This window comes from Chiloscyllium punctatum, chromosome 13 (genome assembly GCF_047496795.1).
Source record: "Chiloscyllium punctatum isolate Juve2018m chromosome 13, sChiPun1.3, whole genome shotgun sequence".
Lineage (NCBI taxonomy): Eukaryota > Metazoa > Chordata > Chondrichthyes > Orectolobiformes > Hemiscylliidae > Chiloscyllium > Chiloscyllium punctatum.
The window spans coordinates 27,579,243-27,601,830 of NC_092751.1; the positions used below are offsets into that span (position 1 = coordinate 27,579,243).

General features: G+C 43.9%; 1 long non-coding RNA gene across 3 annotated transcripts in view; it reads right to left on the reverse strand.

The window, feature by feature from the left end:
- LOC140484489 (uncharacterized) overlaps nucleotides 1–22,588 on the reverse strand; it is a 110,733-nt gene that overhangs the window by 39,643 nt on the left and 48,502 nt on the right. For all 3 annotated transcript variants that reach the window (XR_011962189.1, XR_011962187.1, XR_011962188.1), the window contains exons 5-6: nucleotides 18,003–18,114; nucleotides 9,765–9,895 (exon numbers count right to left, since the gene is read on the reverse strand). This is a non-coding gene — a long non-coding RNA (uncharacterized lncRNA). The remainder of the gene's footprint in view (nucleotides 1–9,764; nucleotides 9,896–18,002; nucleotides 18,115–22,588) is intronic.

The window sequence follows — 22,588 nt, forward strand, 5'->3', positions numbered from 1 at the left end:
GGAGCAGGAGGGGGACCCATATCCTGATGGGGCGAATTGTTAGAGCTGCTTAAGAGGATATAATCTAATCTGGCAGGGTGTTGTAGCTTAAACAGTCGAAGGGTCAGAAAGAAGATTGAGGCTGGTACACAAGTTAAACAGAGCCATTTCAAGAGATAAGGCAGGCAAGAACATAGCAGGGAATGGCGGAAAACTAATGATTAAACTGCATTTATTTCAATGCAAGGGGCCTGACAGCTAAGGAAGATGAACTCAGGACATGGATTTGAACATGGGACTGGGAGATTATAGTTATTACAGCAACACAGCTGAGGGAGGGGCAGGACTGGCAGTTCATTGTTTCAAGGTAGAGGGACTGCAGGAAGCATCGAAGGGGAGGCAAGACAGGATGTGTGGTGATGTGTTTTGACTGCATGACTCATCCCAGCAGTACTCAGAGAGGATATTCCTGTGGGATCACCCAGCGAAGCTATGTTAGTGGAACTGAGAAATAAGAATGTGTCATCACTTCGATTTGATTGTCCTACTAATCCCTAATAACAAGTGGCAGACTGAGGAACAAATATGTCAGGAGATCTCAAATGTCAATCATAATAATAGGGCTGTTATGGTAGATGTTTTTTTAACTTTCCATCTTAGACCAGGACTGCCAGTGTTCAGCGTTTGCAAGGGAGGAATTTGGTAATTGATTTCCAGTAAACTTGCAATCAATATATAAATGGCCTGAAAACAGAATTGGGCAAAATCTGACCTCCCTTTGGGAAACGAGGTAGGGAAAGGGACTGAGGTGGTGGTGGGAAAGCATTTTGCCAAAGTGACCACAGTTCTATTAGTCTGGAAACAGCTATGGAAAAGGATAGGCCTGGTCCACAAGTTCAAGTTATAAAATGGGGCCAGTCTAATCTTGATCGTATTAGCCAGGACCTTTCAAAAGGTGATTGCAGAGTCTATTTACAGGGAAAGCGAAGTCTGGCAAGTGAGAATATTTTAAAAGTGAGTTAAACTGAGCGATCAGTGCCAGCATGTTCCTGTTTGTGTGCAGGTCAATGCTGACAGCATTCGGAAACACTGGCTGTCTACTGAGGGTCTGGTCAAGGAAAAGGGGGCACATGTCAGGTATAGCCAGCTGGATCAAGGGAATCCCTAAGGATCACAGGGACTGTAGGATGGAAATCAGGAATGCAGAAAGGGGACATGAAATCGCCTCGGCAAAGAAGGACGAGTACAATCCAAAACTGATTTTAGATAATATAGATACAATAAGAGTAAACGACTAACTCAGGACAAAGTAGAGGCCCTTAAAGATCAATGAAGCCATCGATGTGCATGACTTCTGGATATGCCTAAGATGCTAAACAAATTGTTCATTCCAGGACTTACTGTGCACCAAGACTGCGGTACTCAGATTACTACGTTACAACAAAATTGGAGTACACTATGCAATTCTAGTCTCCCTGCTGTCAAAAGGATTTTGTGAAACTCGAAAGGGTTTAGAAAAGATTAATAAGATGTTTCTAGGGTTGTTGTTGAATAGACTGGGGCTATTTTCCCTGGAGCATCAGAGATTGAGGGGTGAACCTACAGACATTTATATAAATGTGTTTATATACATTTACCCCTTCATCTAACACTATGGGCAATTTAGCATGGCCAATTCACCTAAACCGCACATGTTGGATTGTGGGAGGAAACCGGAACAGCAGGAGGAAACCCACACAAACACGTGCAAAGAATGTGCAATTTCCACACAGACAGTTGGCTGAGGCAGGAATTGAAGCCGGGTCGCTGGTGCTCTGAGGCAGCAGTGCTAAGCACTGTGCCACCGTGCCACCTCCAGCAGGGGAGTGGAGACTATCCTGGTAGTTATAGACCTGTGAGCTTTACTTTGATTCTGGGTAAAGTGTTGGAAAGGCTTGTAAGGAATAGGATTTATAATCATCTGGAGATGAGTAAGTTGGTTAGGGATAGTCGAAACGGTTTTGTGAAGGGTAGGTCGTGCCTTCACAAACCTTATTGAGTTCTTTAAGATGATGAACAAAGAGATGGATGAGGGTAAAGCAATTGGTGTGGTGTATATGTATTTCAGTAAGGCGTTTGTTAAGGTTCCCCATGGTAGGCTTTTGCCGATAATACGGAGGCATAGGATTGTGGGTGATTTAACAGTTTGGATCAGAAATTGGCTCACTGAAAGAAGGCAGATGGTAGTAGTTGATGGCAAATATCGATCCTGGAGTTCAGTTACTGGTGGGTACTGCCAGGATGTGTTTTGGGTCCACTGTTGCTGTCAATTATATAAATGACCGGAATGAGGGCATTGAAGGATGGGTTAGTAAATTTGCAGAAGACACTAAGGTCAGTCGAGTTGTGGATATTGACGAAGGATGTTGTAGGTTACAGAAAGGTTTAGATAAGCTGCACAGCTGGACTGAAAGTTCGCAAATGGAGTTTAATGTGGAAAGGTGTGAGGTGATTCACTCTGGAGGGAGTAACAGGAACACAGGGTACTGGGATAATGGTAAGATTGTTGGTAGTGTAGATGAACAGAGAGATCTCTATGTCCATGTACAGAGATCTTTGAAAGTTTCCACCCAGGTTTATGGGTTTTTTAAGAAGCCATTCAGTGTGTGAGCTTGTCTTGGTGGAGGGATTGAGTTTCAGAACCATTAGATCATGCTGCAGCTGTACAAAAGTCTGGGTGTGGCCACATTTTTTCAGGTCACTGCATTACAGGATGGAAGTGTAAACTTTAGAAATGATTCCGAGTAGATTTCCTAGGAAGTTACCCAGTATGGAGGGAAGGTCTTATGAAAGGAAAGGCTGAGGGACTTCAAGCTGTATTTGTTCAAAAGAATGTGTTTGAGGTCAATTAATTGAGACATATAAGATAATCAGCATGTGAGGTGGTTTGGACAGTGAGAGTATTTTCTCTTGGGTGGCGATGCCTACCACGAGGGGACATAGCTTTACATTGAGGTAGATATAAATATTAATAAATAGATATGGGACAGATGCCAGAGGTAGGTTTTTTACTCAGAATAGTCGGGGCATGGAATGCATTATCTGGAACAATAGTAGACTCGCCAACTTTAAGGGCATTTAAACGGTCATTGGATGGGCATCTGGACAAGAATTGGAATAGTGTTGGCTCCTTGGGCTTCAGATTGGTTCCACACGTTGGTGCAAAATCGAAGACCGAAGGGCCTGTATTTCGCTGTCATGTTCTGTGTTCTAGTGGGCAAAAATATGGGGTGGAGAGGAAAGACTTAAAAGCTATTTTAGGAGAAAAGTTTCTATACAGAGGATGGTGCAGTTATGGAATGAGCGCCCAGGGGAAGTTGTAGAGAAATGTTCAATTTGGGCAGGTACGTGCCTCGTCTCTCTGGGGTGGAGAATTCTGTTGCCTCAGGTTCTGGTGTAGCTTCAATAAAGAGAGAGAGAGAGAGAGAGAGAAAGCGCGAGATACTAAGTGATATCACCAGAGTGCTGGAAGATATCAGGATCACACACAACTTTTTGGAAAAACAGGTTTTGCTTCATCGTGCACTGGTATAACCGGTCAGGAATGAGCAACCTGTGAGCAGGTGAAGTGATGGCCGAGTGGTTTTATTGATAGAGCAGGTACCCAAAACCTCAGCTAATGTTCAGGGGAGACAGGTTTGAATCCCACCATCAGAAATGGTGGAATTTGAAATGAATAATTTGAAAAATAGTAATTAACAATCCACAAATAAGTATGAGACCATTGCTGATCTACAAAAAAACCCAAACACTTGTCCTTTCGGGAAAGACATCTGCCCATCCTGATATGGTCTGCACGACATCCCCACAGCAAAGTGTTTGCCTCTCAAAGACCCTCTGAAATAGCCGAGCAAGTTACTCAGCTCAAGGTCAGCGAGGGCTGGGCAAGAAAGGCTGGTCAGCCAGAGACACCCACATCCCATACCTGATTCAATAAATAATCCATTAGGATGGTCCCACTGGAACCGTGCTGGGAGCAGTGTCCTGGCCAATCATGTCGGTAGGTTTATGGACAGGGCTTTCAAATGACAGACAGGATGCAGGGACAGGGTTCAGGTGAAAGGAGCTTTCCAAATCCAGAGAGAAAACATGGAGCATCGGAACAGTATGTGAGTGCAGCTGAAGACAAGCAGAACGGAGCAGGAAGGGACAGAGTTGAACTAAAATTGTACATCAGCGAATAGATTTGTGACAGAAAATTGTGGGAAAGATTAAGTTGTGTTTTTTTTTTAAATGGACAACGTCGCTGTAATAAGGTAGATGGATTTGAGACACAGAGATAAAAGTGATTTAGACAGCTGGGAGAGATGAATACAGGGTGAACAAAAATATTCAGTGGTTCACAATCTTGTGCAAACTCAGGCAAAACGGACAACACAAACAATAATGGATAACAAAGGCATTACAGAGAAAGCATTTGGTTTCAGTTCATGAAGTAGAGTCAGTCTGAATGTAAATTCTGGCTACGACTTGCCAAAGACACAAGCAGCAGAACAGTTTTAGCCATCGAACAGCATTTCATTGCTCATCACTGCATTCAACAGGAACTCATTGGAATTTTCTAAAAAGGGCATTGTGGTAATTTTGGAAAACATCAATAATTGTATAATCTGGGACAATCACACGGACAACATTGATATTGGAAAAGGAACTAGGAGAATTTTTTTCAGTGTTTCTTTGAAAAACACATTGTGCAACTGACTAGAGACATAACTATCGCAGAGCGACCGTGTGATGAAACTTAGTGAATGAGTAATATCACCTGCCGAGATCCTTCGGGAAATTGTGATAAAGTGCAGTTTAAATAAATATAAAGTTTTAAAGTGAATCACAGAAAAGACAAGCTACAACTAGAAACACAAATAGCCAATTACATGCGTGTGAGAGAACTGACCAAGATAAACAGTCGAAACAGACTGAAATATGTGGCTGGAAATGAACAGTGGAAAACATTTGAAGGAACAGTGTAAAACACAACAGAAGGTCATTCAATTGAAACAGTAAAACCCTCAGCAAGAAATTCCCACTGATCCCTCACTCAGGACAAAAGGGATCATACTAGATTATGAGGCTGAGAAGATCACCAAAAAGTGCTTAAAATCCTGAAGTGAGAGAGTACTTTAGGAGTAAATCTTAATGGATTGCAATGGGTCTGCTCTCAGGAGGAGGGCTGTGGGAAGGGGAGCCATGGTCAGGGTTCATTGACACAATAGGAACAGGGAGAGGTGAAGGTTCTGGAGATGGTGAGAGTATTACAGAGAGTGGTCAGGGTGTTACAAAGCCAGGACGGATTGCTGCAGCTGGAGGGGCTTGCAGAGGAACGGAGGGACATCGGTATTTTTATATATTCATTCATGGGATGTGGGTGTCACTGCCTGGAACAACGTTCTTTGACCCCTCTGCTAATTACCCAGAGGATAGATCAGAGTCAGCCATATTGAGGTGGGTCTGGAGTCACATGTCGGCCAGACCAGGTTAGAATATTTGATGTCCTTCCCTAAAGGAGGTTAGTGAACTAGATGAGTTCTTCCTACTGATCAACAATGGTTTTTTGGTGGCCCCACCAATGTCTTTTACAGCCATAACATGACATCCCAACTCCTACCCTTAATGTTCTCCCGAATGAAGGTAACCATCCCAAACACCTGCTTCGCCAGCCTGTCTACCTGTGACACCACATTCAAAGAACTGTGTACCTGACTGACAACACTACACAGAGCACGAACATTAACTGTACAAGTCCCACCCTGGTTTGATTCACCAAAATGGAACACTTCACCTTTATCTAATTAAACTCCATCTGCTATTCTTCAGCCCACTATCCCAGCAGTACTGTTCATCCTGTTGTATCATAGATAACCTTCTTCACTGTCCACTTTCCCACCAATCGCAGTGTCACCCAAAAACCTTACTTACCAGGAAACCAATATTCCCAACCAAACCATTTATCCAAATGACAAACAACAGGGGACTCACTCCACCGCTGGTCAACATGCCTCCTGTCAGAAAAACATGTCGCCCATCACCCTCTCTCTCCTACCATCAGGTCAATTTTGTTTCCTGTTCACGAGCTCCTCCTGAATGCCATATCCTTTTACACTGATCTAAGCTTATTACCCAGTTTACCAGACAGAACACAGAACACAGAACAGTCCAGCACAAGGCCCTTCGGCCATGATTTCATGCCAACCTTTTATCCAACTGTAAGATCAAACTAACCTACCTACCCTTCATTTTACTGTTATCCATGTGTCTATCCAAGAGTCTATTAAATGTTCTGAAAGTATCTCATTTTACTCCCACCATTGGCAGTCCATCCAACCACCTACCGTTCTCTACCCTCTTATCCATCCTCCATTCAACTTAAAATTATGCCGCTTTGTAATAGCCATTTATTCCATAGCAGGAAAAGTCTCTGACAATTCACTCTCTCTGTGTGATTCTCATCATCTTGTTCACCTCTACCAGGTCGCCCCACCCCCTTCTTCACTCCCATGAGAAAAGCCTTAGCTCCCTCAAACGTTCTCCATAAGAACTGCCCTCCATTACAGGCAGCATCTTGGTAAATCTCCTGTGTACACTCTCTAAAACGTGCACAGCCTTCCTGTAAACAGGGGACCAGAACTGAACACAATATTCCAAGTGTGATCACACCAGGCCGCCATACAGATGCAGTAAAACCTCACGGCTCTTACAGTCAATCCCCTTCTAAGGGGAGCCAACACAACATATGCCTTTTAACAACCTTACCAACGTGCGTGGCGATTTTGAGGGATCTATGGACACAGACCCCATGATCTCTCTGTTCCTCCACACTGCCAAGTATTCTGCCTTTCACCCTGTATTCTGTATTCAAATTCGACCTTCCAGAATGAATCACTTCACACTTTTCCAGATTGGACTCCATCTGCCACTTCCAGCCCAGCTCTGCGTCCTGTCAATGTCCCATTGCAACCGACAAGAGCCCTCCCACATTCCCCACCACTCCACCAACCTTCAGGTGATTGGCAAATTTACTAACCCACTCTCCAACATACTTGTGCAAGCCATTTATAAAAATCACAGAAAGCAGAGTCCCAGAGCTGATTGTTACAGAACCCCACTGGTCACTGAGCTCCAGGCTCAATACTGTCCATCTGCTGCCACCCTCTGTCTTCTCTGGGCCATCCAATCCTGTATCCAGACAGACATATTTCCCTGTATCCCAATCATCCTTCTTTTCTGAATGAGCCATCAACGTATTCTGTCATATCCTCAAAGAATTCAATACGGTTTGTGAGGCATGACCTGACCCCTCACAAACCCATGCTGACTTTCACTAATTTAACTATGGTTTTCCAAGTAGTCATAAATCCGGTCTTTAGAGTCCTCGCCAATAATCTGCACACCACAGACATTCGACTAAATCCTTAATTCCCAGAATTCTACCTCCGTAACATGGCACGGACTTTACAAATCTTCCCTCCTCTGCAATGTTCCCCAGAAGGGGACTGGAGGGTGGTGGGGGTGACAGAGATAGAGAGGAATATCAGGACAGGAGGTTTTTGCAGGCATTCGGAGGGTTGCAATGCCAAGGAGGCTTCAGTAATTGTGAGGTTTCATGGTGATGAAGGCATTTGAGGGGGGAGGGAGGGAGGATTGTAGGGAATTAAGAGGTTTCACAGTTTAGTTGCTTTGTTAGGGCTGTAAGAGGTTACTGAGTTGGGGAGGGTGTAAGCACTGGTGGATATAACATAAACATGTGGTTTTGGTTGCAATGGCATGAAGAGGATTCAGGAAGCTGGAGAGTATGGGGTCTGAACGAGGTTACACAAATGGGAAGAGTTGTCAGGAGTGGAGGTGTTTACAGAGACAGCAATGGTCTGATCTGGAGCAGAGGACCCAGATTGGGAGGGATGTGGGGACTGGAGGTGGATTCACAGGGAAGGAGGACCATAGACCCACAGGAGGTTACAGAAATTTGGAGAGCTGTAGGGCTGACAGGGGTTCATGGAGATGGGAATGTTGGGAGGGATGGAAAAGTTTACAGGGAAAAGGATGTTTGTAGGCCAGGGCTAGATTACACAGACAGGGACTGTTTTAGGGAGCTGAGCAGATTACAGAGATAAAGAAGTTTGTATCATCTGGCAGAACAAACAGAGATATGGAGGGTCAAAGACAGAGATACTAAACGAATATTTTGCATCAGTTTTTACTGGGGAAAAGGATATGGAAGATATAGAATGTAGGGAAATAGATGGTGACTCCTTGCAAAATGTTTATATTACAGAGGAGAAAGTGCTGGATGTCTTGAAATGCTAAAGGTGGATAAATTCCCAGGACCTGATCAGGTGTGCTCTCGAACCCTGTGGGAAGCTGAAAAAGCGATTACTGGGCCTTTTGTTGAGATATTTGTATCATCGATAGTCACAGGTGAGGTGCCGGAAGACTGGAGGTTGGTTCACGTGGTGCCACTGTTTAAGAAGAGTGTTAAGGACAAGCCAGGGAATTATAGAGCAGTGAACCTGACGTCGCTGGTGGGCAAGTTGTTGGAAGGAATCCTGAGGGACAGGATGATATCACATGTATTTGGAAAAGCAAGGACTGATTAGAGATAGAGATGTGTGCGTGGGATATCATGTCTCACAAACTTGATCGAGTTTTTTGAAGAAATATCAAAGAGGATTGAAGAGGGTTGAGCGGTAGATGTGATCTATATGGACTTCAGTAAGACGTTCGACAAGGTTCCCCATGGGAGACCGATTAGCAAGATTCGATCTTATGGAATACAGGGAGAACTAACTATTTGGATACAGAACTAGCTCAAAGGTAGAAGACAGAGGGTGGTGGTCGAGGTTTGCTTATCAGACTGGAGGTCTGTGACCAGTGGAGTGCCACAAGGATTGGGCCTACGAATGGTGAATAGCCAAAGGTAAGGGAGTCCAAAACTCGAGAGTACAAAGGGGACATGATAGCGCAAAGATTTAAAGAGGGAGCTGAGGGGCAACATTATCCACAGAGGATGGTGCACAGACAGAACAGACTGCCAGGGGAACATGGGAGAAACAAGAACAATGACAACATGGAAAACAAATTTGGGCAGGTACATGGAGGAGAGAAGGTTTGAAGAGCTAAGGGCCGAACACAGGCAAATGAGACTCATTCATTATAGGAAACATGGAGAGCATTGATGAGTTGTACCACAGGTTCTGTTTCCGTGCTATATCACTCTGTATCCAGTTAAAGAAGATTACAGTACCAAAATAAAGCATGTTGTAGACACTGAAGCAATTTACAGCGATAAGGATGGTACTCTGGAATGCAGTACATTTCAAATATGTGGAGGACTATCGGGAAGGGAGGTAGTTACAGGGACAGGAACTATTATAGGAGTTAAAAATTACTGAAGACACCGGTGCACAAGCCATGCCATAGGCACAGAGTTGCAGAGTAGTGAGTCTTAGCACAGTGATGGAGGGAGAACACAGAAAAAAAGATCCCAGGCAGCATTCCCAACCTCTCGTCGGAGGCCTATTCTCCGCTTTGTTGTCCTGATGCTCACTAAGACAGAGCAGGCCTGGATTGATAACTATGAATTCCCCATGCTGTCTCAGTGCAACGTAAATGAAAGTAGAGGTGGTGATTGAGTCTGGGGTATGTCTGTACTGTACTGTGCTCCCCATCCAGCACTGTATATGTCATGTCCTGTTAGCGATGTTTGGAGCCCTCTCATTGCTCCCTGCTCTGTGCACTGTGAGTGATCTTACCTGACTGCAGGATTTATTGAAGACTCCACATCTCCCTGTCCTTTCTCTGGCTGACCAATCATCTTCAATGAGGTATTGGACGAGACCCCCAGCAATTGGGAGGTCTATTGAGTCAGGAACTTCCTAAATACCTACAGGAGACAGAGAAATAGACAGAATAGAAAATTAGACTGATGCAGTGAGGGTTACACATGGAGAATGGAAATGAGCCCCACAGATATCTGGAAAATCCCACTCCATCCCTGGGTTGTGCTGTTGCATTTCGCTGGAGTGGAGAATTCTGTTGGCTCAGGATCTGGAGTAACTGGAAGAGCGGGAGGCGCTGACAGAGGCAGCAATTAGACCCACACAGTGGAGAGAGACTGAGTGATATCACCAGAGTGCTGGAAGACTTCAGGATCACACAATCATGTTGGAAGAATGGGTTTAGCTTCATGTATCAGTGCTCAGGGATGAGCAACCAGTGAGCAGGCGAAGTGATGGCCGAGTGGTATTATTGCTAGAGCATGTATCCAAGACCTCAGCGAATGTTCAGGGGAAGAGGGTTTGAATCCTACCATCAGAAATGGTGGAGTTTGAAATTAATAATTTTAAAAATAGTAATTAACAATCCATAAATAAATATGAATCCATTGCTGATGTACAAAAATACCAAATACTTCTCCTTTCGAGAAGGACATCTGCTCATCATCACGTGGTCTACACAACATCCCCACAGCAAAGTGTTTGCCTCTCAATTACCCTCTGAAATGGCCGAGCAAGTTACTCAGCTCGAAGGCAGCTAGGGCTGGGCAAGAAAGGCTGGTCAGCCAGAGACACCCACATCCCATACCCGATTTAATAAATAATCCATTAGGATGGTCCCACTGGAACTGTACTGGAACCAGTGTCCTGGCCAATCATGTCGGTAGGTTTGTGTGACAGGGTTTTAAACTGACACACAGGATGCTGGGACAGGGTTCAGGTGAAACGAGCTTTCCAAATGCAAAGAGAAAAGGTGAAGTGTGGGAGCAGCTGGGAATGTGACTGAAGACAAGCAGAAAGGAACAGGATGGGACAGAGTTTTACTAAATAAGGGAATAGGTCTGTGAAAGGAAATTGTGGGAAAGAGTGAATTATGTTTTTTTTTGGAATGGATAATGTCTCTTCAATAAGGTAGATTGATTTGTGACAAAGAGATAAAAGAGGTTTAGACATCAGAGAGACGTGGTTACAGGGCGAACAAAAGGTGGACATAAATATTTAATGGTTCACCACCTTGTGCAAACTCAAGGCAAAATGGGTAACGCTAACAATAATGGATAAGAAAGGCATTACAGAGAAAGCATCTGACCTCAGATCATGAAGTAGAGTCAGGCTGAATGTAAATTCTGGCTACTACTTGCCAAGGACACAAGCAGTAGAACAGTTTTTTAGGCCACCGAACAGCATTCCATTGCACATCACTGCATTAAACAGGAACTCATTGGAATTTTTTTTTAACAAAGGCATTGTGATAATTTTGGGAAACTTCAATATTCACATAATCTGGGACAGTCATACCGACAACAGTGATATTGGAAGAGGAGTTCAGAAATTTTTTTTTTCGGTGTTTTTGTTTGAATAACAAATTGTGCAACTGGCTAGGGACATAACAATCTCAGAGTGACCGTTGTGTGATGAAACTTAGTGAATGAGTAATGTCACCTGGAGAGATCCTCAGGGAAATTGTGATAAAGTGCAGTTTAAAGAAATATAAAGTTTTAAAGTGAACCACAGAAAGGAATAGCTACGACTAGAAACAACAATAGACAATGACATGTGTTTGAGATGAGAACTGACCATGGCAAAGAGGCGAAAGAGACTGAAATATGTGCCTGTAAATGAACAGTTTGAAGGAACAGTGTAAATCAATCAACAAAAGAACATTCCATTGAAACAGACAAAATCTCAGCAAGAAATTCCCACCAGACCCTCACTCAGGACAAAATGGATCATATTAGATTATGAGGCTTAGAAGATCACCAAAAAGTACTGAAAATCCTGAAGTGAGAGAGTGTTTTAGGAGTAAGTGTTGAAGGGATTGCAAAGGGTCTGCTCGCAGGAGTTGGGCAGTGGGAAGAGGAATCATTGCAAGGGTTTAATGTCCCAAAAGGAACAGGGAGAGGTGAAGGTGCTGGAGGTGGTGAGAGTGTTACAGAGAGTGGTCAGGACCTGAACGGTGTTACAAAGCCAGTCTGAATTGCTGCAGCTGGAGGGGTTTACAGAGGTAGGGAGGGACATATGTATTTTTATTTATTCATTCATGGGATGTGGGTGTCACATTGGCTAATTACACAGAGGACAGCTCAGAGTCAGCCATGTTGTAGTGGGTCAGGAGTCACATGTTGGCCAGGCCAAGTGAGAATGTCAGATGTTCTACACAAAAGGAGGTCAGTGAACCAGATGAGTTCTTCCCACTGATCAACAATGCTTTTATGGTGGCCTGACCAATGTCTTGTACAGATACAACATGACATCCCAACTCCTACTCTCAATGCTCTGCCCGGTGAAGGAAACCATCCCAAACACTTTCTCCACCAGCCTGTCTATCTGTGACACCACTTTTAAAGAACTGTGTACCTGGGTCACTGGGTCACTGATCGACAACACGACCCAGGGCTCTAACATTAACTGGACAAGTCCCACCCTGGTTTGTTTCACCAAAATGACACAATTCACCTTTATCTAATTAAACTCCATCTGCTATTCTTCAGCCCACTATCTCAGCAGTACTGTTCATCCTGTTGTATCACAGATAACCTTCTTCACTGTCCAGTTTACCACCAATTTCAGTGTCACCCAAAAAACTTACTTAACTGACTTAACAATATTCCCATCCAAACCATTTATCCAAATGACAAACAACAGAGGAACCACTTCACCGCTGGTCACATGCCTCCAGTCAGAAAAACAACATGTCTCCCATCACCCTCAGTCTCCTACCATCAAGCCCAATTTTCTGATCAGTTGACTTGCTCCTCCTGAATGCCATAACCTTTTACACTGATGTGAGCTTATTACCCAGTTTACCATACGACATGTAGAACACAGAACAAGACCCTTCGGCTATGATGATATGCCAATCTTTTATCCGACAGTAACTTTAAAAAAAGTAGCAGATAGAGTTTAATTCAGATAAATGCGAGGTGCCGCATTTTGGGAAAGTAAATCTTAGCAGGACTTACACATTTAATGGTAAGGTCCTAGGGAGTGTTGCTGAACCAAGGGACCTTGAGGTTCAGGTTCATAGCACCTTGAAAGTGGAGTCGCAGGTAGATCGGATAATGAAGAAGGTGTTTGGTATGCTTTCGTTTATTGGTCTGAGTGTTGAGTACAGGAGTTGGTCGGTCATGTTGAGACTGTACAGCACATTGGTTAGGCCACTGTTGTAATATTGCGTGCAATTTTGGTCTCCTTACTATTGGAAAGATGTTGGGAAACATGAAAGTGTTCAGAAAAGATTTCCAAGTATGTTGCCAGGGTTGGAGGATTTGAGCTATAGGGAGAGGCTGAACTGGCTGGGGCTTTTTTCATTGGAGTGTCCGAGGCTGAGGGGTGACCTTATAGAGGTTTACAAAATTATGAAGGGCATGGATAGGGTAAATAGACAAAGTATTTTCCCTGGGGTTGGGAAGTCCATAGGTTTAGGATAAGAGGTGAAAGATATAAAAGAGACCTAAGGGGCAACTTTTTCACACAGAAGGTGGTACGTGTATGGAATGAGCTGCCAGAAGAAGTGGTGGAGGCTGGTACAATTGCAACATTTAAGAGGTATTTGGATGGGTATATGAATATGAAGATTTTGGAGAGACGTGGACCAGGTGCTGGCAGGTGGGACTAGATTGGGTTGGGATAGGTGGTCGGCATGGACAGGTTGGAGTGAAGGGTCTGTTTCCATGCTGTACATCTCTACGGCTCTAACTTCCATTCCCTTCATTTTATTATCATCCATGTGCCTATCCAGAAGTATATTAAATGTCTCTAATGCATCTAATTTTACTGCCACCGCAGGCAGTGCATTCCACATACACCACTCTATATGGAACGAACCTACATCTGAAATCTCTTCTTAACCATCTGCTAATCACCAGAAAATTATACCCCCTTGTAATAGCTATTTATGTCAGGGTAAAACATCTCTCTCTATTCACCCTATCTATGACTTTCATCACCTTGTTCACCTCTGCCATGTCACCCCTCACCCTTCTTCATTCCAATGAGAAAAACCTTAGCTCCCTCAACCTTTCTTCATAGGACATGCTCTCCAGTACAGGCAGCATCCTGGTAAATCTCCTCTTTACCCTCTCTAAAACTTCCACATTCTTCCTGTAATGAGGGGACCAGAACTGAACACAATATTCCAAATGGCGTCTAACCAGGGCTCTATCCAGCTGCAACACTGATTGGCATCTTTGAGGGATCTATGAATCTGTTCGTTCACACTGCCAAGGATCCTACCATTAACCCTGAATTCTGCATTCAACTTCAAGCTTCTAAAATGAATGACTTCACACTTTTCCAGATTGAACTCCATCTGCTACTTCTCAGCATCTTGTCAATGTCCCGTTGCAACCTACAACATAATATAAATATCTCTGTTAGAGACACTGAAATCTCTTCTCTAGCTTCCATTAATATTCTAGGATCGACCCAATGAACTACTGAGGATTGATCTACCTTTATTTGTTTTAAGATTCCAGCAGTTTCTCTTCTCTGGTGAGGATTCTTTCCAAGACATCACTATTTATTTCACCAAGTTACCGAGCTTCCATGTCTTTCGCCACAGTAAATACTGACAAGATTATTTTGTCTAATATCTCACCCATCTCCATTGGTTCCACAAATGGGTGACCTTATTGATATGTAAGGGGCCCTATTCTCTACCAAGTTACTCTTTAGCCCTTATTGAAACTTGCATAAAGGCTTCTGAGAATTGAAATACACCATATCCCCCGTACCACCACACCCTCCTACACCATTACAATTCTGCGACTTATATTCACACCAACAAATGAAATTCAACAGGCTCAAAAACAAATTCTCTTTTAATCAATTGGCTTTCTAAGTGGCCAGTTATTGTGTATTGACATATTCTTTCTAACAATTTCCGTATGCTCCCGACTTACTGTTAGGCTAACAATATTTGGTTTCAGACTGACAGCAGAAAGTGTTGAGGGAGTTCTTGCTTATCAATCTGAAAAGGTAGCTTACAGGGTCAGCAGGTAATCGAAAAGGCAAATCAAATGCTGACATTTATTACAGAGGGAATGGAGTCTAAAAATAGGCAGGTCTAGCTAAAACTATGCAAGGTACAAGTCAGACCACACCTCGAATATTATGAACAGTGTGAGTGCCCGAAGGAAAGATATTGTCGCACTGGAGGCAGTCCAGAGAAGGTTCACTCGGCTGATCCTGGGAATGCAGGGATTTTCTAATGAGAAGAGGTGGAGGACATGGAGGTTGAACCCATTGAAGTTTAGATAATGAGAGAGAAATGGAATGAAACATCCAAGATTCTGAGGGGGTCTGATCGGGCAGATGCTGGGAAGTTAGAAAATAGAACAGTACAGCATAGCAACAGGCCCTTCGGCCCACCACGTCTATGCTGTCCAAGATAATACTCTAACTCATACCATCTGCTTGCACATGGTCCATATCCCTCTGTTCTCTGTCCGTTCATGTTTCTGTCTAAATCACACTTCAAAACTTTACTCACATTTCTGCTTCCACGATCTCCCTCGGTAACATCCACTCTACGTAAAAAAAAATGTCTCACACATCTCATTTAAACTTCCTCTTTCTCACCTTAAACCTATGCGCTCCAGTATTTGAAACTTACACATTGGAAAAGAGATTCTGACTATCTACATTATCTATCCCTGTTCCAAATGTTATTTTCCTGTACCTGGTCACCTGTCAGCATCTAATACTCTCACAAAACCATCAACTTTGTTAAATTGCCTCTTACATCTAACACACCCTTATAAACCCTAACACAGATAACGTGCTGATAAACCCCTTTTGCACCCCCTCCAAAGCCTCCCTATCCTTCCTATTGTGTGGAGATGAGACCTGCACACAGTACTCCAAATGTGGCCAAAGAAACGTTTTATAGAATCACAGCATCAGATGCAAACCACTATACCCAACATTGTGACTGACGAAGGCTAGTACTCCATTTGCTTTCTTTCCCATCTGAAACACTTCTGTTGCCATTTTCTGGGAGTTACTGACTTGCACCAAGATCCTTCTGGATATCAATGTCCCTCAGTATGCTAACGTTCTTATTGAATTGGAAATCATCTCACACTTGTCCAGATTAAACTCAATTTGCCATTTCTGTCTATCTCTCCAACTGTTCTGTAACTTCCTGCAGATGTTAATGAATCAGAGAAACAAGGTCTTTGTGGAAAAGGCAGGAAAGTAGAGTTGAACAGTATCAGATCAGCCATGATCTGATCGAAGGACAGAGCATACTCAATGGGCCAAATGGCCTCATTCCCCTCCCACATCTCATGGTCTGAGCACAAACTCAATATATCCTGCATAATATTATGGGTCTCTGCTCACAAAACTCCTTTATAATGGGATGACTGGATTTTTATTAGTACACAGCATTTGATCTACAAATATGATATGATGTTATAGAAAACCATATCACACACAATCCAGGATTCTATCCATCACAGTACTGATAGTCAGTGCTGTGTCAGTCGGCATGGAGACCACTGTCACACACAGTTACTGTACTGCCCTTGCCATAAGTACATTCAGTGTCCTGACTGTAACCATATTGACATTCCCATCACTGTCTGGTGCCTACAAAAGAATTCCTGCTAACGGTTGCTGCTGTTTGCTTATTCTCAGCTCGACATTTGATATTCAGATCCACATGACTGTCTCATTAATACATTTACCTCAGCCTTCCTTCACAACTTGTTGGCTTTTTGCCTAGTCTGCCTATTGGGACTAGATTGGGTTGGGATATCTGCTCAGCATAAATGGGTTGGACCGAAGGGTCGGTTTCCGTGCTGCACATCTCTCTGACTCTATAACTCTATCCCAACAAACCTTCAGTATTCACCTCCCAGTGATGGTCATTCTGCAGCTAAATCTCCGAATGACAGTTTCATCATACCTATTCCCTGTCATTCGATCTGCCTTATGGCAAATACAGGGAGTCATTCCTCAGTAGTCGGGGGTTGAACAGATGGGTAGAGGTTTCAGAGATAGAGAGGGTTACAGGTGCTCAAGGATGTTAGAGTTAAACAGAGTTACATCAGGTCAAGAATGTCAGAGGGACAAAGGGGTTTGGGGATTGGAGGAATTTACAGAGATAAGGGAGCTGGATTAGATTCTGGAGATAGGGATAGGGATGGCTGTAGGGAGAGGCAGGCAGACTGAGAGGCACAGACGGGGACTGTGTCCGGGAGAAGTGTATTGTGAATTCTAACAGACATATGGAAAATTGTAGTGACTGAAGATGTTTACAGTTATAAGAAGGCTTCTCGGTTCTGAAGGTTACAGAGATCGGAAGGCTATGGAGAATGCCAGGTGCTGGGATGGAGACAGTTATACAGATGGGGAGGGTTGCACAAACTGAAAGAGGTTCCTGTGGTCGCGAGGGGTATGGTGTCGGGAATGAGGGTGAACTTTATCAAGATAAAGATCAAAGAATTGGAGAAGGATAAGGAGATTACAAATTTTTCACAGCCAAGTAAGGGTGGTAGGAGCTGGAGAAAATTACATAGATAGGGACCGATGGAGAGGTTAAAAACAAATACATTGATAACGAGGGTAGTATTGGTGGGAGGTACAGGGATAGACAGGACTGCCAGGGTTTACCGGGATGAAGGAATTTAGTATCTACTGCAGAAGTTTAGGAATTAGGGTGTTAGGGATTGGAGAACCTGAGAGAGACAAAGAGAATGGTGTGGACTAGAGGAGATTCCTGACAGAGGTAGGATTATCGGGACTGGAGGATATTACAGAGATCACGAACACAGCATGGGTCAGGATTGATGCCTGCGATCCGCTGTGCTGTCGCATTGAGGACCAGTACAGAAGAGGTGAAAGCAGGACCCTCACAAGATGGTGGAAATGAAGCCTAGAATATTGCTGTTCCTTGCCCAGATCTGTATCTATGTCCTGTCTTCCAAGTCTGAATATAGAAGTCTACTACCTCCACCCTGTGCTGTTTACTGTGAGTGATCTTACCGGCTGCTGGATTTACTGAAGGTTCGAGATCTCCCTCTCCAGCTCTCTCTGGCTGACCAACCAGCTTCAATGAGGTGATGGATGAGACAGGAGTTGGGAATATCCTGATTACCTGTATGAGACAGAATGGGAAATTAGACTGAAGCAATGAGGATAACTCATGCAGAGTGGCACAGAGACCAGCAGAGATCTCGATAATCCCAGTCTCCATCCCTTGCCTGTGCTGCTGCGTCTCTCTGGAATGGACAATTCTGTTGACTCAGGATCTCAGACCATGTGTAAGAGGGAGAAATGCTGACAGAGGCAGCAAATAGACCGACACAGCGAGGGATACCACATGGAGAGATACTGAGTGATAGCACATTATTAGAGACTGCATTAACAGGGAATTGTTTGAATTTGTAACAAAGGCACTGGGATAATTGTGAGGGGATTCAACCTTCCTATCTCATCATCTCTTTGGCAGTGGCTCACAGACTCTCTCCCACTCTGGGGCGGTGCGGGTCCTGAGTTGGCTGTACAGACTGATGTTGCCTTTCACAGATTCTGTTATACTTGGGACAGAAGGTGGCCATGGGAAGGGGTTGGGTGGGGCGATGGTGTGGCAGCACGCTCCTTGTGCTGTTTTCTCCTGGATTCCTATTTTTCCCCCACAGCAAGTCTCGATGTGCTCAACACCTTCCCAATGCTCCTTCCCCACTTCGGACGGTCTTGGCCCAGGACTTAACAGATTTGATTAAGAGATGAAAAAAAACTACCAATTCTGAAGAAGCCAACATTTAGAAATGTGGACACATTTGTGAAATAGATCACTAGGGATTCTCAGAGCAGGAGGAGTGCAGTAGGAAGAGGAAACGTCAGCGTTTAATCAGATGATCAGAACAGGGAGGATCGAAGGTGCTGGAGGTGGTGAGGGTGTTACAGAGAGGGGCAAAGGCCTGAAAAATGTTACAAAGCCACTACGAATTGCTGCAACTAGAGCTGTTTGCAGAGGTAGGAATGGACATCTGTATTTTCATTGATTCATTCACGGCCTAAGGATGTCCCCGTTTGGACCAGCATACATTGCCCTCCTGCTAATTGCCCAGAGGCAGCTCAGAGTCAGCCATATTGCTGTGGGACTGGAGTCACATGTGAGCCAGACCAGGCAAGAATGCCAGATGTCCCTCCCTAAAGGACATACGTGAACAAGTTGAATTTTTCCAGATAATCAACAATGCTTATACAGTGGCCTCACTAATATCCTGTACAGATAGACCATGACATCCCAACTCCTACTCTCAATGCTCTGCCCAATGAAGGGTGACCATCCGAAACACCTGCTTCACCAGCCTGTCTACCCGTGACGCTACTTTCAAAAAACTGTGTACCTGCATCCCTGGGTCACTGATTGACAACAGTAGAGGGCCCAAACATTAATTGTACAAGTCCAGCCTGGTCTGCTTTACCACAATAAAACATCTTGCATTTCTCCACCTGTTATTCCTCACCTCACTGGTCCAGCAGTCGTGTTGATTCCATTGTACTCTTCGATAACCCTCTTCACTGTCCACTTTATCACCAATTTCAGTCTCACTCACAAACTTGCTAACCATGGCTCCTGTATTCTCATCCAGACTGTTCATATAAATGATGCACAGCAGTGACCCAGCACCGAACCCCTGGGCACACTGTTGGTCACAGGCCTGCAGTTTGAGCAGCAACCCTCTATGAACATGCTCTGTCTCCTACAGTCAATCCTGTTTTGTATCCAGTTGGTGAGCACTCTCTGGTTATGTGTGATCTAAACTTACTAACCAGTCTGCCATGCAGAATCTTGTCAAAGACCTTGATAAAGTTCATGTGGACATCGTGTACTGCTCTGCTTTGATCTCTCACTTGTCTCCCTCCACACACAGGTTTGAGGCATGATTTCCCATGCACAAAGACATGCTGACGATCGTTAATCTGTCCTTACCTTTCCAAAGGCATGATGATCGTTTCCCTCAGAATCTCCTCCAAACAACCTACCACCCTGCCATCAGTCTCACTGGTCCGTAGTAGCTGTCGATGATACAAATATCTCTGGGAGGGTCCTTGCAATTTTCTCCCTCGCTTCTCACATGGCGCTGGGATATATCTGACCATGTCCCAAGGTTTTATCTAACTTATTGCATTTTAAGACATCCAGCGCCTCCTGTTCTCCAATGTGAACTCTTTTCAAGACATCCCTATGTATTTTCCAAAGTTCCCGAAATCCGAACACAAATATTTGTTCAGTTTCTCCCCCATCAGCAGTGATTCCACACAGACAGCGTCATTGACCTTTCACGGGCCCTATTCTCTCATGAGCTAATTTTTAGCCCTGGTTGAAACTTGTCAAAATGCTTCTGAAACTTCAAATATCCCTCTACCGCAACTAGCCTCCCCCATCCTCATCTATTCAGCCATTTAAGGTCACACCGAAATATAGAATCCAACAGATTTAAAAATATTCCCCTTTTATAAAATCATACACCTCCCATTGTTTCTAAGTATCTAGTTATCATTTATTGTCATATTCTTTATAGCACATTCCAGCACGTTCCCGACTTACTGTCAGGCTAACACCGTTTGGTTTCAGACTGACTGCACAAAGGGTTTTGGGAATCCTTGTGAATCAATCTGAAACAGGTAGCTTAAAGGATCAGCAGGTCATAGAGAAGGCAAATCAAATGTTGCCATTTATTACAAAGGAAATGGAGTCTAAAAAAATGGAGGTCTTGCTAAAAAATAACAACACAACAGGAGGTACAAGTCAGACCACATTTAGATTATAATGAACAGTATGTGTGCCCTAAGGAAAGACATTCTTGTATTAGAGGCAGGCCAAGGAAGGTTCACTCGGTTAATCCTGGAGATGGCGGGATTTTCCAATGAGAAGAGGTGGAGTAGATTGACTTTGAACCAATTGGGGTTTTGAAGAATAGGAGAGAAATTGAATGAAACATCTAGGATTCGGAGGGGCTTTGACAGGTTAGATGTCGTTAAGTTAGAAAATCGAACAGTACAGCAGAGTAATAGGCCCTTCAGCCCACCATGGCTGTGCTGACCATGATGCTATTTTAAACTAATCCCATCTGCCTGCACATGGGCGATAACCCTCTATTCACTGTCTGTTCATGTTTCTGTCTACATGCCCTTCAAAACTTTGCTCTTATTGCCACCTCTCCCACCTCCTGAGCAGCTTCCACCCTCTCGGTAAAGACAACTGGCCTCATTCAACTCACTTAAAACTTCTCACGCTCACCTTAAACCAATGCACCCTAGTATTAGATATTTCTACATTGGAAGGAGGATTCCAACTATCCACACTATTCACGCCTCTGCTAATGCTATATCCCTGTACCAGGTCACCCCTCAGTCTCCGATACTCACGCAAAACAATCCAACTGCGTCCAACCTCCTTACAGTAAACACATTCTCATCCAGGCAATATTCTGCCAACCCTCTGTTGTAACCTCGCCAAAACCTCCACATCCTTCCTGTGGTGTGTGGATGAGAATGACACGCAACCTTCCAAATATGGCCGACTGAAGTTTTATTCAGTCACAACTTGACATGCAAACGTCTGTACTCAATACTGTGCCCAATAAAGGTAAGCATACCATACTCCCCCTCGACCACCACATCCTGTTGTGTTGTTATTTTTGGGGAGCTATGGATTTGCTTCCAATGTCTCTCTGTTTATCAATGTTTCCAACTAGTCAATTAGTGTACTTCTCTCTTCCATTTGACTTCATAAATGCATCACTTCACACCTGTCCCGATGAAATTCAATTTGCCACATCTCTGCCCAACGTTCCAGCTGATCTACATACTGCTGCAACCTTGAACACTCTTCCTCACTATCCACAATTCCCCTAACTATCCCGAATCATTACATGCCTTTCCAAATGTCGTCTGCAAAACTACCACTCAAACTGCTGACCTTTTCATCTGAATCACAGATATAAATTACACACAGACATCGCAGCACTGATCCTTGTGAAACACCATTGACCGCAGACGTTCAATCAGAAATTGACCACTCCACATGCCTCTGTCCACTATCACCGAGAAAATATTGTATCCAACTTAACAACGAGCATGGATTGTGATTTGATCTTCCAGATCCCCTTTGCAATTTGGAAACTGTCCATTCAAAATGACTCTATATTTTGATTCCCAGATTAAATTGGCTGTCTCACTAATGCACTGACTGCGTCCTTTCTTCACAACAAAACAGGACCTTGTTTGGTTTTTGCTGATCCTGCCTAAATCCCTACAACCCCTCAATAATCACACTGCTGTCATGATCATTGTGCAGCCACACCTCCACAATAACAGTTCGATCATATCTGTTCTCTTCAGTTAATGCTGTCATTCCATCTGCCTTGTTGCAAATGCATGGCGCATGTCACCGAGAGAGGGCCTTTGAGGGATGGATAGAGGTCACAGAGTGGGAGAGATGTTTGGGGGCGCGACAATGTTGCAGGGTTAAACTATAGTTACAGTTGCTACAGAATGTCCGCAGGAGAAAACATTTTATTGTTTGGAGAAAATTAGAGAGATAAAGCGTCTTTGAC